We start from the raw sequence: 20123 nt of genomic DNA, 5'->3' as shown, positions 1-20123 counted from the left end.
TTCCAAGATTGAATGAGTCATACTCTTTCTTGAGCCAGCCCCTTCCTGTGTCTCAAGAAGCATGAACCATCTTTGAGTTCTTTTCATCAAAAATACTCATTACTTAGTGAAAAGTCAAAGACAACCACATAATAAATGATATAAATTCATCTTCCTTTTTGTTCTCAAGTAGTGCATGTGTAGCTTGTCTGGTGTGATTCTATACAATTTAAATATAATATTCTAATAATTCAAATATGGCAGTGAATAATAATCAAAATATAAAAATAACCTAATTAAAATGCTGTTTCAAAAGAAAAAAGAGTTCAGATAAATGTAAAATGGGCACAAGATATTAATCAACTAGAATATTAGTCAGGTTAGTACCGTTGTACCAGAATGCAAAGCATACATCTCATGTATAACTCTGTATAACACAAATGTGGATACACAGGGGAGAAGAGTCAAATCCCTTTATGGAATGAGGGACAGTACCTTTAATTTCTTTCTTTTTATGATGGGATTGTTTTTCTCACGAGGTTTTGGCAGGCCCTAGAAATTGATGTCATTTTTGATTAATTCTTTTTGTACTCTGATGACAGCTAATGGAATGATTTGAAAGCTATTTGCTTTGCAAAAAGAAAAAAAGACTCAATATAGCTGCCTTTTATGCCCATTCTTAAAGCTTTTACCTCTTTCTCTTGAAATAATTAGTAAAAGAGGGGAAAGATTGCTGTAATTACTAAGCATTATAAACTATATCTGGGTTCCTGACATTAACAGTAGCTGTCATTAAAATTAGATCACTTGTCTCATCTTAAGAAAATGTTACTTTTTACTATTTTAATGATATAATCTGGAAAATATCTTGACAGGATACTAATTCTGAGAATGGAATATAGACCTTTAAATATATACATATTTTTGCCCTGTACCAAAAGCTATAAGGTGATTAAAGTTCTGTCATTAAGTGCTTAGATTGGCAGTATGAAAATGGGTCATCAGCTATTTCATAAAACTCACTAGAATTCAGGTATTATATTTGAAATCACTTTTAAGAACAAATCAAAAGAGGGGATTATACTTTTAATCATTTTCAAGTAATCAAATAACCTACTTTAGGGACCAGACTTTGGGTAAAAGGTTTTAACATACAGAATGAATTTTACAAATGTTTATCTTATTTTTCTTACATTTATATCTGTAACATTTTTTTCCTCTGTACCTTATTTGTGGTAATTATGATACATCTGTAATATAGAAAATACTTTTCATGGCATTGTATTTTTGGTATAAATATGTGTCAAGATAAAGGCATGCATCCATAAAAGGTATTATGAGAAGGTTGGTTGTGATGGAGCACATATCTGTAATACTAGTGCATGAGAGGTGAATGCAGGAGGGTCAGAAGTTCAAGGTCAGTTTTGTCTAACATATGGAGGTCAAGGCCAAGATTGGCTCCATGAGACACTGGCTCGAAGAGTACAGACAGAGCTGTGAACAAGATATTGTCAAGGTAAACTTTGAGAATGTGTATGATACAAGAACATAAAGCATGAATAATAAAAGTTCAAAATATTATGAGCTGAGATACAGATTATTTCACCCAATATGAAAATGTTAACTATCAAGTAATGGTCTAAAAGTGCCAATAACCTCAAATTATCTTAATTCAGCATTCTCACTGTGGTATCAAAACATATAATCCATACAAGCATACATATTTTAAATTTGTTAAATAATGAAGTGGTCGTTAGCAGTAAAATTTCTGTTATGCATCCTACATGTTTTTGTGTTACATTGCATGCTAAAATGTGTTAAGTATGAAAACCAACAACAAAAATACTTGAAATTAATAGTACCCAAAGTTATTCCAGGAAATTAATGACTTTCCTCACCCTGAAAAAAACCAAAGTTGATTCTATTAAATGTGATAAGTGAAATGTAAATTAAAATTTTAATAAGGTGCTTGTTAATCCATGTGTTCACAGCTAACTTGAACTCAAGTTAAATTAGCGCCTAATTATCAGCACTAGAGATATGATTTCTTCCAAATCTCAAGGGCAAATAAGTGTTGGAGGAAGGCTGATCCCAAGACAGCTCCATCAAGTGTTATTAAAAGTATTCACTAGTCACTTTTTCTGTGATGCATTTCATTCAGAAAATCAATTCTGTGTTGTTAAAAACAGCAACAGTCCCCTAGAAGATATCCCCAGAGCAGATTCAAAGTTACAAATATATTCATGTATGATCTTTTGTGGAGTATATATCTTAGCCATGGACATTTTACCTAAAAAAAATTGTAGAAAATCACTCTCCATAATTATAAAATATCATGACCACAAAGAACTAGGATTGCTCTTGTATAGAAATGGTTCAGAATATTTTAACTGTTTGCTTCAGTCTGCATGACAGTGTTTCTTGATTCTGAACCTTAGAGTTTATCAAGTTAGACAATACACCAACATGTCTATAATCAATACCAACACCACATTTGAGTAAACGTTCAAAAGTAATTCACTATAAAGAAAAATAAACAATTTTAACATAATAATTTGTAGCCTATCTATATAGATTTAGTTTATAAACTAAAAAACTAAAAATATATCATGTAAAAAATGTGCAGGTAAATGTTTCAAGAAGTGTGAATCAATAGACAATATATATATATATATATATATATATATATATATATATATATATATATAAATGTTTAATTTCTGATTAACAGACAAAATAAGGTATGTAGATACTGATATAGATATAGTATACTGGTACTGAAGAACATTACTTGGAGGTATGACGTACTGGTGCATGCTACAATATGCATGAACTTTGAAAATTTATTCTAAATAAAATATACTATTTTAAAATGACCATATTTGCATGATGTTTTGAATAGATGTCGTCTAACCAATATAAACAGACTATGTTAGTGGTTTTCCAGACACTTTGAGGAGAAGAATATGCTGAAAATATTTCTAATGGAAATAAAGCTTCTTTCAGTGGGGACAAAATATTCACAAAGGAATTATTAGTGATGTTAGCACTTCTGCCAATAGCCTAAAATCCTAAAAATAACTGAATTATATTGAAGGCTGAAAGTCCATATTTCATTAGAGATGTAGAAAGAATAAAAAATAACACAGAACTCCTTTCAAGATATTTTTTATTGTGTCTTATTTTACTACTATTTTAGGTGCCTGTTTGTATTCTAATGAAAGAGAGAAAGAAAGAGTATGGTTTGATCAGGTGGGTAAGTGGCAAAGACCTGTGAGGTGTTAGTGGAAGAGATACTGTAATCAAAATTTATTGTCTGAAAAAATCTTTTCTTAGTTTTAAAATAGATAGGTTCAATTAGGAGGAAAAAATGAAAGAAAACATAATGGAAAACTGAAAAGAATGTCTATTCAAACACTAAAAATAATTGCTTAATAGTGTTAAAGAAGATGGTAATGAACAGTTTCAGTATATTGAGACTTAGAATACAAATAGTCTAATGATTTCGCCAAAAATCTGAAAGTAGAAGATTATTTTGCCAAGTACACCTAAGAACTATGACACAAAACAAATGGGTCTTATTCAGAATGAACTTTTGTCAAAAGCACCTTTCTTCAGAAGTTAGTTGGAAATAAAAATAACTTCCAAATAATAACAAAGAAAGAAATGACCATACAGGACTAACAAAAATGTGAAAGGAATGGAGATGCAGAAGGTCTAATGACTCACCTAATTCAGAAGGTCTAATGAAAGAATAAGGATTTAAAAATAATATTTATAATGTGTGATGACAACATATACCAAGAAGTTAAATAATCTGTTATACTAGTTTATTAAACAGACAATTGATAGTCCTCATAGATTTCTCTAATGCAGAGTCACTGATATGTTCTAGAAAGTTAAGACTAACCATAATAAAATCAGCCAGCACATAAGACAGGAAAGCATAGTAGAATAACATCTGCTATTGGTGTTTTATTTAATAGCATTGTGTCATTAGCATTTTGAATGTTCATTTACAGTTTCACTAATGGAAGCATACTGAAGAGCTTATAAGAGAGGAGATCAAAAACATCACCAAGAACAGCAGTATTGCTTGTTGTGGCCAAGCAAGCAGGTGAGAGAGATGCATCACTTACTTCATTATAAAGCTGCTGAGAAAAGACCATAAAGGTACAGGCATGAGGACTTCATTGAATTCATTAGCTGGAATGCCCATCTATGTAAAGCAATGTGTAAAGAGCTGATGAAGTCTTGAGTGAATGTACATTGTTGACATTTGCAGGGCCATGTAAAGGACCAAATGGCTGAGATCCATGAGAATGACAAAGTTCAGAGTGATGACAAAGCCTTCCACTGGTCCATGTGAGAATGTTGGCAGTGTGTGCAAATTTTAGCAACCTTAGCCTCCTGCCTGACATTTATACCTCAGACTGCCCTCCTACAGAGACCTTCTGCCAAGAGTAGCTAACTCCTCTCCACCATGCCTATATAATAAAGGCTCTGAGGTTTCAGGTTGTTGCATAGTTGACGCAGCTCCACCAGAGCATGCACAATTCACCAACCACAGATTTTCTCTATGTCTGTTCTTTTCCTTGCGTCTCCTATTCAGGTTTCCAGCACCAAGCCACACAGGTCAATGCACATCAGATTTTATTCAATCCACTTCAAATACTTGCACCTTTCTTGAAAAAAAAAGGAACACACAAAAACATGCACACCTTCACACATGCATGTGCACACATATACACTTAAATAGATACATAGATAAATAAATAAATAAATAAATAAATAAATAAATAAATAAATCTCAAAAAGAATTCATCCATCTTTGCATTTTTAAAAGAAAGTTCTACCACACTTACACACCAATGGACATAGTTATTATTTAATACATCATCAATTTCTCCTAACCTACAACTGGAATTTTATCTTATTTCAATGCCAAGTCATGAAGTCATGAACAGTGACAAAGCTAACCAGAGGCTACATCCGAAAGAGAACTAGCTTTGACAGATAACTTTCTTTTATAGACAGACTATAAATAGGTGCACTCTAGAACACATGACAGTTTTAGTCACTGAAGAATTCAAATGGGATCTTGAAGAATGTAGACAAATCCTGATACAGTAAGACAAGCTGAGATGTTCTGTAAGTGTTTAAGGGTTCCTGATGCTGCATTTCAGCCACTAGCTGAATCTTGCACTAACACCAAATGGAGATGCAAAAAGCACACTAAGTTGACTTAAGGGCTGTGCACAGGAACCAAAAAGGCAGGAAAACACTCAACATTCCTGAAAACATCCACCTCCAGGAAGGACTTTACCTTCCTGGAGCTTTAGGCTGACATCACCCCTCTGTGCTCACATAGCTGACTTTATCCTTTGTGTTCCCTTTGGCACAGCAAGTGTCAGTGTCTCCACCACCTCTGACAGTGGTGCAACCCCTGGAAGTGACTTTTATCACCGCTCCATGAGGAACTTGGCTCTCCTGGCAAAAGCTTCCCATTCAAATATCCCAATAGATTCATTCCAATGTTTAGCTTGAGCCAGAGCCTCAGCATATTTCTTGCTGCTCTCAGTACCCCAGTTCAAGTACATCCAACCACCAGGTATGCCAAAGGCCACAACAGCTTGGCTAGTTTAGGCATTTCCTCAAATTGTCAGTAGTGACAAAGTCAAAAGGCAAGGCAATGTTCACACCATTGTTCTCATGTTTGGACATGAGATCTTTGACCATCTTGGCCTCTTCTTCATCATGCAGAGAAATGCCAGTCTACATGTTGTTGAGATCCTTAGAAAAGGTAAAAGCCATCCCATCACCAATGATCATCAAATTGACTTTGTCCAGCATCTTCTTGATCAGCCAGTTGTGGTCTGCAAATTTAGCTCCTCCCAAGGTGGCTATAAAGGATCATTCTTGATTTTCTAAAGCATTGGTAAAGTAATTCAACTACTTCTTCAAAAATCTATCAGCCTTCTGTGGCAGATTTACACCTACCATGGAGTTGTGGGCTCGGGGTGCTGACCCCAAAGCATCATTGACATAGACATTCCCTAGTTTGGGCAGTGCAACTCAGAAAGCATCTATTTTAGCTGGCTCAGCTTTAACCTTGTACCCAGAAGCATCCTTTCCTTTCCTTTCTTCCTCTACATGAAAGCAGAGGTTTCTTGGTGGGTGCTAGACCCAACTACTAAATTGGCACAGGCATTCTCTACTTCTGGGCCCATACAGTCCTTCAAGAACAGAGTGTCCTTGTCCACCAGAGATTTGAGTTCCACTGCAACTGTCTTTTCAGGTATGAGAATACCATCAGACAGGCCCAAGTGACTCATAAAGTCAACAAACGTGGCTCCATTGTCCATGCAGAATTTGATGATTGAGACAGCAGTCTTGATCCTTTGGTTATTTGTTATCTGATTATTCTTCATAGGAACATTGCAGTCTACCCAAATCATGGCCCACTTCGTGTACACTTGCAGCTTGTCCAAAGTCACCCTGTTAGAAAATAACATTTTGGAAACACTGTGGAGTCAAGAGGCCCAGAGCCAAGGAAGAGGATGAAAGTCCTATTTTTTTTTAACTGTCTTGTTAAGTTGTAAGATGGGAAGGAATGAAATATCACCATTTGGGAATATTTCATGAGTAAAATGTCTCTTTGAGAAATAGATGCACACAGGACCAGGGTCTAGATTGGAACTTGAGTTCTTTTTGTTCAAACCACTGGGATGCGCTGCTGTAATATATTCACTGCCAAGAGATACATTACTGAGCAAATGATGGAATCTATCATATACAGAAAAATTGACTTCCCATCAACTGCATAATATGAAAAGAAAAATTGTAATGAGAAGCACTGTCAAAATGTGAAATGGTATAAAATATATTCAGCATTCACACATAAAAAAGAAGGAGAAGCACCTGGTGCAAATCCTTACAGGAAAATGAACAGGAAGAAGACTGGGAGGCTTCATGCTGCATGACGACACTCATATTTACCTCGTGCGAGATTTATTGACTTTTTTAAAATCTTGATAAGACTTGGAAAATGCGTTCAGTGAAGGTATAAGGTATAGCTGTGTTTTTGTCAGAAGACAATAATTACAATACAGCATTAGTCAAAAGACACAGTCAAAAGACTCAGAGTTCCAAATCTGTATTACAACTCAGAAAAAAAATTTAAGATTTCATAAATACTTATGTGTTTTATAGAGTTCAGACCATCACTTCTTTTGACTGTTTTAAAAGCAAAAGATAAATATAATTGAAATGCTTTCATAGAAATAAAGCTAGAAATTGACTATTCAGTATTTCTCATTGAAATGTAAACATTCTATTAATTGAGTAGCTATTCAAATGTCAAAAAATTAGTGGTAAGCAAAACCAGTAAGTACTTCACATGAACTTACCTGAAACACTATATTTATAATAAATGTTTTTGAGGAAAAAATAATGAATTTTGGAAAATTATTATTTTATCTAATTTGCATTGTACTCATTTAACAACTATAAAAAATGTCTAAGATTCATGAATTAAAAAACAGTATTCATTTCAACTGTTTGAAATCTTTGTCCCATAGCAGAGACTGTACATTTGCACTAATTTTGCTACCTTAGGCTCAGTTCAGAAGCAGGAAATGTCTTATTGTCCTCAAATACATAAATTTCCCCAGCTCTTTATATTTGCTAATTTATCTTCTTGAGACAGTGTCTTGCTAGATTACTCAGGTGAGTTTTGCATGTTAACTTTTATTTACTTTGGGTAAATATTTATTTAAGAAGTGGTTACAAACAGTTACAAGTTATTATTAATCAAATCATTGCTCAAAGTTTTACACAATATTTGCTAAGTTAAATTTATTGCTAGGGCAAAAGCTATTTTTATTTTCATTTTCATTCACCAGATGTAAATACTTTATGAAGCCCAACATTTAGAGATATATAAAGGAAAAGATAATTTGAAGAAGTTAACCAGGCTGATATTTATCTGAATCCATAACATTTCATTATTTAATTGCACATTCTAATTAAAATTTTGCTGGAATAACAATTGTACTTTGTTGCACAGTCACCATAACACTGCTCTCTATTTCAATCAGTTCATACAATTTCTCTGTAACTGAAATTTCAGTATCTGTTATTAGTTAATATAGATACATTAATCACTTACCAGAGACTGAATCAAGTTCAAACCTAGGTTTGTCCAACTCCCAAACATCTACTTTGGGCAATATAGAGTTAAGGATTCTTTTCTAATTTTTAATATTCTCATATTATGTAAGTGGATGCTAATATTTCTGTTGTTTTATTAATCACATTGATTTATTTATTTTATATTCTAGCCAGTTTCCCCTCCCTCTTCTCCTCCCATTTCCTCCCTCTCTTCCCTCTCCCCCTCAATCCACTCCTCCTTTTCTCTTCAGAAGGAGACAGGCCTCCCATGGATATCATCAAAACATGGCACATCAGGTTGCAATGAGAATAAGCACGTCCCCACATATTAAGGTTGGACAAGGCAGCCTTAGCGTCAGTGACAATTCTGCTCCCCCTGTGAGGAATCCCGCAAGTAGATCAAGCTACACAACTGCCACATATATGCAGAGGGCCTAGGTCAGTTTTATGCTGGCTTCCTGGTTGTCAGTTCAGACACCATGACTTCCTATGAACCCAGGTTAGTCGATTCTGTGGGTTTCCTTGTGATGTCCTTCACCCTTCTGGCTCATCCAATCCTTTCTCCCTCTCTTCAGCAGGATTCCCTGAGCTCAGCCTAATGTTTGACTGTGGATCTCTGCATCTGTTTCCATCAGTAACTGAATCAGTAACTAACTCTCTGATGACAATCAGGCTAGGCACCAATCTATGAGTATAGCAGAATACTCATTTTTCTCCAATCATGTTTCATTCTATCATACATCTCTGGGCATCCAGGCTCTGGGTCCTGACCCTCCAGGCAGTGTCATGGGTGGGTTCACTCTGTGGCATGGGTCTCAGGCTAGATCAGTCATTGGTTGGATGCTCCCACAATCTGTGCCACCCTTTCCTCAGCACATCTCATAAGCAGGACAAACTGTAGGTCAAACGTGATATGTGGCTGGGTTGGTGTCCCAAACCTCCATTGGATGACTTGCCTGGTCACAGGAGATAACCACTTCAAGCTACATTACATATCCACTATTGCTAGGAGTCTTAGCTGGGGTCATCCTGGTAGATTCTTGAGTTTCCCTTGTATCAGGTCTCTACCTGACCCAAAATGCCCCCCCTTTCCAGTCATCTGTCTCACTACTCTTTCTCCCATGCACCCCACAATCTGATCTCCTATGTTCCCATTTCCACCTGCCCCCAGTCCACTCAGGAAATCTCTTCTATTTCCCCTTCCCAAGGAGATTCTAGGGTCCCCCCTTGAGTCCTCCTTGTTACCTAGCCTGTCTGGGTCTATGTATTATAGCTCAGTTACCCTTTATTTTATAGTTCATATCCACTTATAACTGACTAAATATTATGATTGTCTATTTGGATCTGGGTTACCTCAATCATCATGATTTTTTTTTCTAGTTCATTCCTTTTGCTTGGAAATTTCATAATGTCGTTGTTTTTAATAGCTGAGTAGTATCCATTGTGTAAAGGTACCACATTTTCTTTATCCATTCTTCAGTTGAAGTACATCTAGGTTGTATCTCTGTTCTAGCTTTTATGAATAAAGCTGCCAGGAACATAGTTGAGCAAGTGTCCTTGTATGATGATTGAGCCATGGGTGCAGCTGGGTCTTAAGATATATCTATTTCCAATATTCTGAGAAAACTCCATATTGATTTCCAAAGTGGTTGTACAAGTTTGCACTTCCACCAGCAACGGAGAGGCGTTGCCCTAGCTCCACATCCCCGCCCCCCTGACATAAGCTGTCATTTGTGGTTTTGATCTTAGTCATGCTGACAGGTGTAAGATGGAATCTCAGAGTCATTTTGATATACATTTCACTGATGGATAAAAATGTTGAACATTTCTTTCAGTGATTCTCTATCCTTTGAAATGCCTCTGTTGAGAATTCTGTTCAGATCTGCATCCTATATCTTTAATTGGATAATTTGGCTTGTTGATGTCTAGTTTCATGAATATATATTTTGTATATTAGATCTCCGTCAGACACGGAGGTAGTGAAAATCTTTTCCAATTATGTAAGCTGCCATTTTGTCCTATTGATGGTGTCCTTTGCCTTACAGAAGCTTTTTTGGTATCATTAGGTCCTGTTTATTAATTGTCAATCTTAGTGCCCGTGCTACTAGTATTATATTCAGGAAGTTGTCTCCTGTGCCAATGCATTAAAGGCTATTCCTCATTCTCTCTTCTATCAGGTTCAGTGTGTCTGGTTTTATGCTAAGGTCTTTGATCCACATGGACTTGAGTTTTTTGCAAAGTGATAGTTATGGATTTATTTGCATTCTTCTACATGCTGACATCCAGTTAGACCAGCATCATATTCCAGGATACACTGTTTTTTCCATTGTGTATTTCTGACTTCTTTGTCTAAAATCAAGTTTCTATAGGTGTGTAGATTTATATCTGGGTCGTTGATTCCATTCTATTGATTCATCTGTGTGTTTTATGCCAATACAATGCAGTTTTTAGTGCTACAGCTCTGTAATAGAGGTTGAAATCAGGGATGGTGATGCCTCTTGAAATTCTTTTATTGTACAGGATGGTTTTAGCTATCCTGTGGGGTTTTTTTGTTTGTTTGTTTCTTCATATGAAGGTGAGTATTGTTCTTTCAATGTTTGTAAAGAATTAAGTTGGAATTTTAATGGAGATGACTTTAAATCTGTAGATTGCTTTTTGGTAAGATGGCCATTTTTACTAGGTTAATCCTATGGATCCATGAGCAAGGCAAATCTTTCCATCTTGTGTACCTTCTCCAATTTCTTTATTCAAAGACTTGAAGTTCTTGTCATACAGGTCTTTTACTTGCTTGCTTAGAATTACCCAAAAATATTTTTATATTATGTGTGGCTATTCTAAAGGGTATTATTTCCCTGATTTCTTTCTCAGCCTATTTACAATTTGTGTGTAAGTGGTCTACTGAGTTTTTTAAATTAATCTTGTATCAAGTCACTTCACTAAAGGTGTTTATCAGGTGTAAGAGTTTACTGGAAGAATTTTTGAGGTCACTTATGTTTACTATCACATCACTTGCAAATAGTGATAATTTGATGTCTTCCTTTCCAATTAGTATCCCCTTGGTTTCCATTAGTTTTGTTATTGCTTCAGCTAGAAGTACTATATTGAATGGATATGGAGAGAGTGGACAGCCTTGTCTTGTTCCTGATTTTAGTACAAGAACAAAATTGTTTTGAGTTTCTCTGCATTTAATTTTATGTTGTTTTGGGCTTGTTGTATATGGGTTTTATTATGTTTAGGTATGTCCCTCCTATCTCTGTTCTCTCTAAGACTTTTATCATGAAGGGGTATTGGCTTTTGTAAAAGTTTTGTTCAGTATCTAATGAGAGGATCATGTATTTTTTTTTCCTTCAGTTTATTTATAGGTCACATTGACTGATTTTCATTTGTTTGAACCATTCCTGTATCTGTGGGATGAAGCCTACTTGATCATGGTGGACGATCTTTTTGACATGTTATAATCAGTTTTCAAATATTTTGTTGAGTATTTTTACATCATTGTTCATGAGTGAAATTGGTCTATATTCCTTTTTCTTTGCTGAGTCTTTGTCTGGTTTTGGGTATTAGGGTGACTGTGCGTCATAAAATTAATTTGGTGATTTTCCTTCTTCTGTTTCTATTTTGTGGAATAATTTAAAGAATATTAGTATTAGCTCTTCTTTGAATGTTTAATAGAATTCCGCACTAAAACCATCTGGCCCTGAGGTTTGTTGTTGTTGTTGTTGTTGTGAGCCTTTAATGACTGCTTCTATTTCCCTCGTGGTTATAGATTTAAATAAATAATTTATCTGATATTGTATTAACTTTGGTAAGGGTTAGCTATGGAGAAAATGGTCCATTTCTTTTAGATTTTCCAATTTTGTGTAATACAGGCTTTTAAAGTATAACCTAATAATTATTTGTATTTCTTCAAGTGTCTGTTGTTATGCCCCCCCCTTTTATTTCTGATTTTATTAATTTGGATATTCTTTTTCTGCCTTTTAGTTAGTTTGGATAAGGATCTGTCTATCTTGTTGATTTTTTTCAAAGAACCAACTCTTTGTTTCATTGATTCTTTGTATTCTCTGTGTTTCTATTTTATTGATTTCAGACCTAAGTTTGATTATTTACTGCCCTCTACTCCTCTTGGGTATGTTTGCTTCTTGTTCTAGAGCTTTCAGGTGTGCTGTTAGATTGCTGCTATTAGATCTCTTGAATTTGTTTCTTCAGGCACTTAGTACTGTAAACATTCATCTTAGCACTGCTCTCATTGTGTCTCATAAGTTTGGGTGTGTTGTGCATTCATTTTCATTGAATTCTAGGAAGTCTTTAATTTCATTCTTTCTTTTTTGACCCAGTGTTAATTCAGTAGAAAGTTTTTCACTTTCCCAGAGTTTGCAGGCTCTCTGTTGTTTCTTTTGTTATTGTAATCTGGCTTTATTCCATGGTGGTCTAATGAGATACATTTTTCTTGCATCTGTTGAAACTTGCTTTGTAATTCAGTATATGATCAATTTTGGAGAAAGTTCCATGAGTTGCTGAGAAGATATATTATTTGTGTTTGGGTGAAATGTTCTTTAGATATTTATCAGTCCCGTTAAAGTCATAATGTCTGTTATTCCCATTATTTGTCTGTTGAGTTTCTGTCTGGCAGACCTGTCCACTGGTGAGAGTGGAGTGTTGAAGTCTCCCACTATTAATGTGTGGGGTTTAAGCTTTAGTAATATTTCTCTTACAAATGTCCTTGCATTTGTGACATGGATGTTCAGAACTGTGACACCATCTTGGTGGAATTTTCCTTTGATAAGTATGAAATGTCCTCTATCTCTTGATTAATTTTAGTGTGTCTATTTTGGTAGCTATTAAGACAGCTACACCAGCATGCTTCTTAGGTCCATTTGATTGGGAAATCTTTCCAACCCTTTACTTTGAGGTAATATCTATCTTTGATGTTGAGGTGTGTTTATTGTGTAAAGCAAAAGAATGGATTCTGTTTTCAAATCCATTCTGTTATTCTGTGTGTTTTTAATTGGATACTTGAGTCCATAGATGTTTTTGATATTACTGACCAGTGACTGTTAATTTCTGTGTTTATTTGGGGGTGGGGGTGGCGATGATGGTGGTTTCGCGTGTGTATGTTTATTTCCCTTCTTAAGTTTTTGCTGGTGTGAGATTATTGTGTTTTCATGGGTGTAGATAACTACCTTGGGTTGGAGTTTTCCTTTTAGTATCTTCTGTAGGGCTGGATTTGTAGATAGATATTGTTTAAATTTAACTTTGCCATGTATTATCATGTTTTTTCCTTCTAAAGTTATTGAAAATTTTGCTGGATATGGTAGTCTAGAATGGCATCCGTGATCTCTTAGAGTCTGTGAGATATATCTGTCTGGGCCCTTCTTGATTTAGAGTCTCCATTGAGAAACCAGGTGTAATTTCAATAGGTCATCATTTTTATGTTGCTAGGTCTTTCTCTCTTGTAGCTATTAATATTCTTTCATTGTTTTTACATTTAGTGTTTTGATTATTATGTGATAAGGGGACATTTTAGTGGTACAATCTATTTGGTGTTCTGTATGCTTCTTGTACCTTTGTAGGTATATCCTTCTTTAGTTTGGGAAATTTTTCTTCTATGACTTTGTTCAGGGACTTTGAGCTAGGAATCTTCTCCTTCTATTTCTACTATTCTTTTTTTTTTTTTTTTTGGTTTTTTGAGACAGGGTTTCTCTGTGTAGCTTTGCGCCTTTCCTGGAACTCACTTGGTAGACCAGGCTGGCCTCGAACTCACAGAGATCCGCCTGCCTCTGCCTCCCAAGTGCTGGGATTAAAGGCGTGCGCCACCACCGCCCGGCAATTTCTACTATTCTTATGATTTATCTTTTTATAGTGTCCCAGATTTCTTGGATGTTTTGTTAGGAATATTTTAGATTTAACATTTTCTTAGATGGATGAATATATTTCTGCTATAGTGTCTTCAATGCCTGAGATTCTCTCCTTAATCTCTTATGTTCTGTTGGTGATGCTTACATATGTAGTTGCTGTTCACTAACCCAGATCATTTCCAGAATTCTGTAAGATTGTGTTTTCTTTATTGCTTCTATTTTGATTTTCATATCTTGAATAGTTTGCATCACCTGTTTCTGTTTTTCTCTTCTTTATTTTATTTATTTATTTGTTTGTTTATTTATTTATTTATTTATTTATTGTTTCTTTGTTTTTTGACTCTTTGCTTTCTTGCTTTCTGTAAGAGGTTTATTGATTTCCTTCTATTTTTGTTTGTTTTTTTCCCCATTTTTTAAGGGATTTTTTCATTTCCTACTTAAGGACCTCTATCATCTTCTTAAAATTATTTTAAGGTCTTTTTTGTGTGTTTTAGCTATGTTGTAATGTTCAGGTCTTGCTATTATAATGCATCAAAAAGTTGCTATCTTGCTGTGTTCTGGTGGTGTCATATTTCCCTTTCTTTTATTGATATTGTATTCTAACATTGGCATTTAGGCATCTGGATTTGGGATGGTTGTTTCTAGGTATTGAATTCTGCATTTGTCTTTGCTGTATGGGTGTTTTCTTCCTTGGTTTCTGTTTTCTGTCTGTTTTTTTTTTTTTCCCTAAATGGTCAAGGATTCCAGTGACTGGAGAGTCATCAGGTCCACTATGGTGTCTCTGCTGTGATTTTGAGTGACTTGGGTCCTTATATCTGGCCTGACTTATGGTAAAGCCAAAGTCTTCTTCTAAAGTTGTAGGCCAGAATATAGAGCCTGGGGTAGGGGGTGCAGCCTGAGGTTATTGGGGGGGTTTTAGTAAATGTTAGCAGTCAGTGGTCAGTGTCTTACTTGGGGTCCCTAGAGCCAGTCTGGCCCCGGTATCTATAGGGACTCTACAGGGAGACGCACCAAAAAAACTCTCAGATGAAGAAGAGAGTAGAAATAAAGCTAAAATAGCTAACAATTAATTTTGTTCATTTGGAAAAAAAAATTTTCAGTGGGTAGACTTTGACCCACAAGAAAAATACTTGAATTATGTAAAATATCTAATTTTTTTAACCAGAGAGTAATGAGTGCTCTGTTGATGAGTACACTCATCCAAATGCATGTTAGATGTGACTCAGGGTTAAAAATATTTTCTCTTTAGAAGCTGATGTGAGAAAAGAACCATTAATATTCCTTAATATTCTTAATCCTGTAGCTTATTTAAAGATAATATATTACCATTACTTACCTAGTCTTTTCCTTTCTCTTTTGAGTAAAGAAAAAATGAGTACACATCTTCAATAACTCAGGAGATATTATAAATGATTAAAACATGTTTGGAGGGAGGGCTGGGGGTGGGAAGAGGGAAGAGGTGGGATCTGTGGTTGGTATGTGGAGTGAGTGGAGAATTTCTTAATTTAAAAAGTGAAAAAAATAAAATAAAATAAATGTTTGAAATGATTTAATAGCTGAAAATAAGTGTTAAGTGAGGTATACAGAGATTGAAATTTTCATGTATTATTGATGAAACTAAATTCTTTGTAGACATTCTGTAGCATCCCAGGCTCTGTATTACTAAATCTAGGGATTCCTGTGTTAAATATACACTATCACTGAGCTATACTCCCAGCCCTACAGTCCTATTATGTATGAGCATCTCTTGGACTGAAAATCACATTTCTGAAAATTATCTTCTAAAGAGATACCACACATAGTTATCTCCAAGTTAGAACAGTTGTCCTAGTCTACTTTATAATTATATAATTTATATGTTTTAAACAATTTAATGATGAGTGATAATGAAATAAATGTTAGTACATGGAATATCAGACAGCCATTAAAAATGATGGTATGAAACTATTTTCTTCACACCAAAAGATGACACAACACATATGCAAAAAATCCAGATCACTCTTCTGTGATTAAATGCACATGAGTACAGGGAAACACAGAGAGATTCATTGAAACTTGAATGGTAAATATGGCTGCCAGTGTTTCTATTTTATAGACTATTTAACTTTAGTCAATAGTTATTTAAAATACTTATAATTGAAAAAGATATGGTAGATAGCTTAGGGAAAGAAGAATTAAGTAAAAGGAATTAAGAAAGAGGTTTTTACTGGAACAGTACAAAATGAACCAAACTCAGCACATGTAAGTATTATACAAAATCTATTGTATTTCTATATAAGAGCAAGAATAACTCCAATAAGAGTAGCATTAAGAATAATTAGATGGGTGAATATGATCAAAATACAATGTATAAAATTTAACCAAGAAATGAAAGAAGGATGCTTATGAATATATTTAACATATTAAATGCACAGTGAGAAGCTGCTGTGTGGCAGGCCCCATTATCTACAGAGAAACACAAACAGAAAATTACCCCTGACCCTCATGGGATTAGAATGTGGGCTCCAATTCTATTATACCCCAGGTAACTTTTCAGTGAACATTCCTCATTCCTTTTATAGAATTCTGTTCTTTTAGATGATTTCTAGAGTTTATGTATTACAGAGTGCCCAAGCTTTAACCTGAGAGTAGCAGATTATATGCACATTGCTAAATGTTTGTTGAAGGGATGGTATTGTGAAAAAGCACTGGTATTTTAAACAACAGAAAAATCTAATCACATATTTAACTTGAATCAATTTTTAAGTATTTTAAATTGTAAAGAAATATTAATTCCAAAATATCTCATATCTCTCTAATTTAAAGGAGGAATTTGTTAATATTTAAAATTCTTATTCTAAGAAGCTGGTCCAAAAATCAGCAAAAATTTCCTTATAGAAAAAAAAACTACATTTGCTACTGAAATTTCTACTAATATTCCTCCTGTGTAAATTTAATCATTTCTCTCCAAAAATTAGCCAAGTTTAAAACTAAATCAATCTTTTAAAATGTGCAGTGAGAAGGGAAATTGTTCTTCTTTACTTAAAAGTGTAGCTCTTGCCGGGCGGTGGTGGCGCACGCCTTTAATCCCAGCACTCGGGAGGCAGAGCCAGGCGGATCTCTGCGAGTTCGAGGCCAGCCTGGGCTACCAAGTGAGTTCCAGGAAAAAGGCGCAAAGCTACACAGAGAAACCCTGTCTCAAAAAAAAAAAAAAAAAAAAAAAAAAAAAAAAAAAAAACAAACAAACAAACAAAAAAAGTGTAGCTCTATGCTCCTAATTAAAATAACAGCATATAAAGTATATATGGTGGGTACAGAAGAAATAAAAAGTCTTGTCAACCCTGAAGTTAGCAGATTTGAAAGTGACATAGTTTTAAAGTAGAGGATTATCACCTTCCCTGGAGGTGAGAGGAAGGTCCCCAGGAATAAAACCTCCCTGTTAAGCAAGAGGCAAGTTTCCAACATGGCAAACACATGCACAACCACACATGCTTTAGAATGTGAAAAAAAAATCAAAGGCCACCACAGAAATATTTCTAAATAGTTATTCAAACATTGAGTGTATGGCACATAATATTACTTAAGCTCCTGAATATTTGCTTAATATACTTTCCTATAGCAAAGCTTTTAAATATGGGGGAAAGTAAAGTGTTTTTATATTGATTTTGGAATTATTCCCAATTATTACATAGTAAGTTTTCTTGGGTGTTCTAGGAACTATCCTAAAACTATATGTATCCAGGAATATTATTCTAGATATGATACTTATACAAATCCTTACAAATACAAAAAATTAATAGTTCACAGAAAGTCAGTTGTCATTATTTGAATGTTTAAAAAACAGAGAATAGTCCATACCCACCCACAGCACTGACAAAAGTATTAAAAATAGAAAAGCACAAAAGAAATATAAGGTCTCTGCCATTTTGTTACAAGAGGTAATGGAACATGTAAGAAGCATGCTGTCTTGGTCACTATGTTATTTTTATTTGGTTCTTTTTTTTCCTTCTATTTTATTTTACAATACCATTCAGTTCTACATATCAGCCACGGATTCCCTTGTTCTACCCCCTCCTGCCCCCCTCCCCTTGCCCCCAGCCCACCCCCATTCCCACCTCCTCCAGGGCAAAGCCTCCCCCGAGGACTGAGATCAACCTGGTAGACTCAGTCCAGGCAGGTCCAGTCCCCTCCTCCCAGGCCGAGCCAAGCGACCCTGCATAAGTCCCAGGTTTCAAACAGCCAACTCATGCAATGAGCACAGGACCCGGTCCCACTGCCTGGATACCTCCCAAACAGATCAAGCCAATCAACTGTCTCACCTATTCAGAGGGCCTGATCCAATTGGGGACCCCTCAGCCTTTGGTTCATAGTTCATGTGTTTCCATTCGTTTGGCTATTTGTCTCTGTGCTTTATCCAACCTTGGTTTCAACAATTCTCACTCATATAAACCCTCCTCTTTCTCGCTAATTAGACTCCGGGAGCTCCACCCTGGGTCTAGCCGTGGATCTCTGCATCCAGATCCCTCAGTCATTGGATGGGGTTTCTAGCACGACTATTAGGGTGTTTGGCCATCCCATCACCAGAGTAGGTCAGGTCCAGCTGTCTCTCGACCATTACCAGCAGTCTATTGTGGGGGTATCTTTGTGGATTTCTGTGGGCCTCTCTAGCACTTTGTTTCTTCCTTTTCTCATGTGGTCTTCATTTACCATGGTCTCCTATTCCTTGTTCTCCCTCTCTGTTGTTGATCCAGCTGGGATCTCCCACTCCCACAGGCTCTCTTTCCCTCGACCCTCACCCTCCATTACTCCCACTGATGTCCATGTTGTTCATGTAGATCTCAGCCATTTCTCTGTCATTGGGCGATCCTCATGTCTTTCTTGGGGTCCTGTTTTCCAGGTAGCCTCCCTGGTGATGTGAGTAGCAGTCCAGTCATCCTTGTTCCACATCTAGTATCCTCCTATGAGTGAGTACATACCATATTTGTCTTTCTGAGTCTGGGTTACCTCACTCAGGATGATTTTTTCTAGATCCATCCATTTGCCTGCAAACCTCATGATGTCGTTGTTTTTCTTTGCTGAGTAGTATTCCATTATAGTCACAAATGACATAAAATACCTTGGGGTAACACTAACCAAGCAAGTGAAGGACCTATATGACAAGAACTTTAAGTCCCTGAAAAAAGAAATTTATTTGGTTCTTTTTTTAATATTAATGATAATTTATTTATATTTCAGGGTACAGATTTACAGAAGCAATTTTTAATTATTTTCTTGCCAGTTAACTAAATCAGTTCATTTAATGGTACAGTCAATCACAATTATTTGGTTCTTTTTATTTGGTTATTAGAGTCCCTTGGAGCTCCTGCCTGCTCCTCCAGTGCTATAAGAGAAATCTCTTACTTCTCCAGACAATCAAAACATATGAATCCTGAAGTCCAGGCAATGGAAAACCATGCAAGCATGAAAAGAAGAAACTATTGAAACAGATAACATGGGTGAACTGCAAAAAGTCTATGTTCAGCAAAACAGCTGGTTTCAAAAAGTGTATATGTTGCTTTCATTTATTTGAAGTTCTAGAAAGAAATCTCTCTTCTACTGAGGGAAATCACAGGTTTTCATCATAAAACCTGGACTTGCAATTACATGGAAATGTGCAAAGGACAGGTTTAGGAAGAGACATATCTTGACTTTGGTATATGTTACACCAGTATGTATATTATCCCCATATTCTCTAAAATGCACAAAATTCTATGCTCAAACTGGTTTCATTTTTTGTGTATAGTTTAAGTGTTAATAAAGTAGAATTTAAATTTCATCAAAGAAAAACAAATAAGGAAAGAATGGGAATACTTCTTCAGGTGTAAGTAAGACTACCATTTTTCTACATACTAGCCATTTGTTCCATGTGTGGACAATGGATTTATTATAAACAGATATCAAGAAACTAAAATAGGCCACCAAACTTTCTCACATTTTGTATATTAACATATTGACATACAGTAACCACAAAGTTAGTTCAAACTAAACACATTTTGTAAATCACAGCCTAATCAGAATTTAAGTAATTCCTAATATAGTCAAAGTTCTCTCTATGTTACCTCTAAAATTCAAATTCATTTATAAGAAATCATGGAGTTA

At 35.3% G+C, this 20123-nt stretch overlaps 1 pseudogene; it reads right to left on the bottom strand.

Moving 5' to 3' along the window:
* Window positions 1–5264: 5264 nt before the first annotated feature.
* LOC102920617 (phosphoglycerate kinase 1 pseudogene) lies at window positions 5265–6494 on the bottom strand (annotated as a pseudogene).
* Window positions 6495–20123: the final 13629 nt, after the last annotated feature.

The sequence above is a fragment of the Peromyscus maniculatus genome, chromosome 2 (genome assembly GCF_049852395.1).
Source record: "Peromyscus maniculatus bairdii isolate BWxNUB_F1_BW_parent chromosome 2, HU_Pman_BW_mat_3.1, whole genome shotgun sequence".
Lineage (NCBI taxonomy): Eukaryota > Metazoa > Chordata > Mammalia > Rodentia > Cricetidae > Peromyscus > Peromyscus maniculatus.
This window is presented reverse-complemented; position numbering and strand designations above follow the sequence as displayed.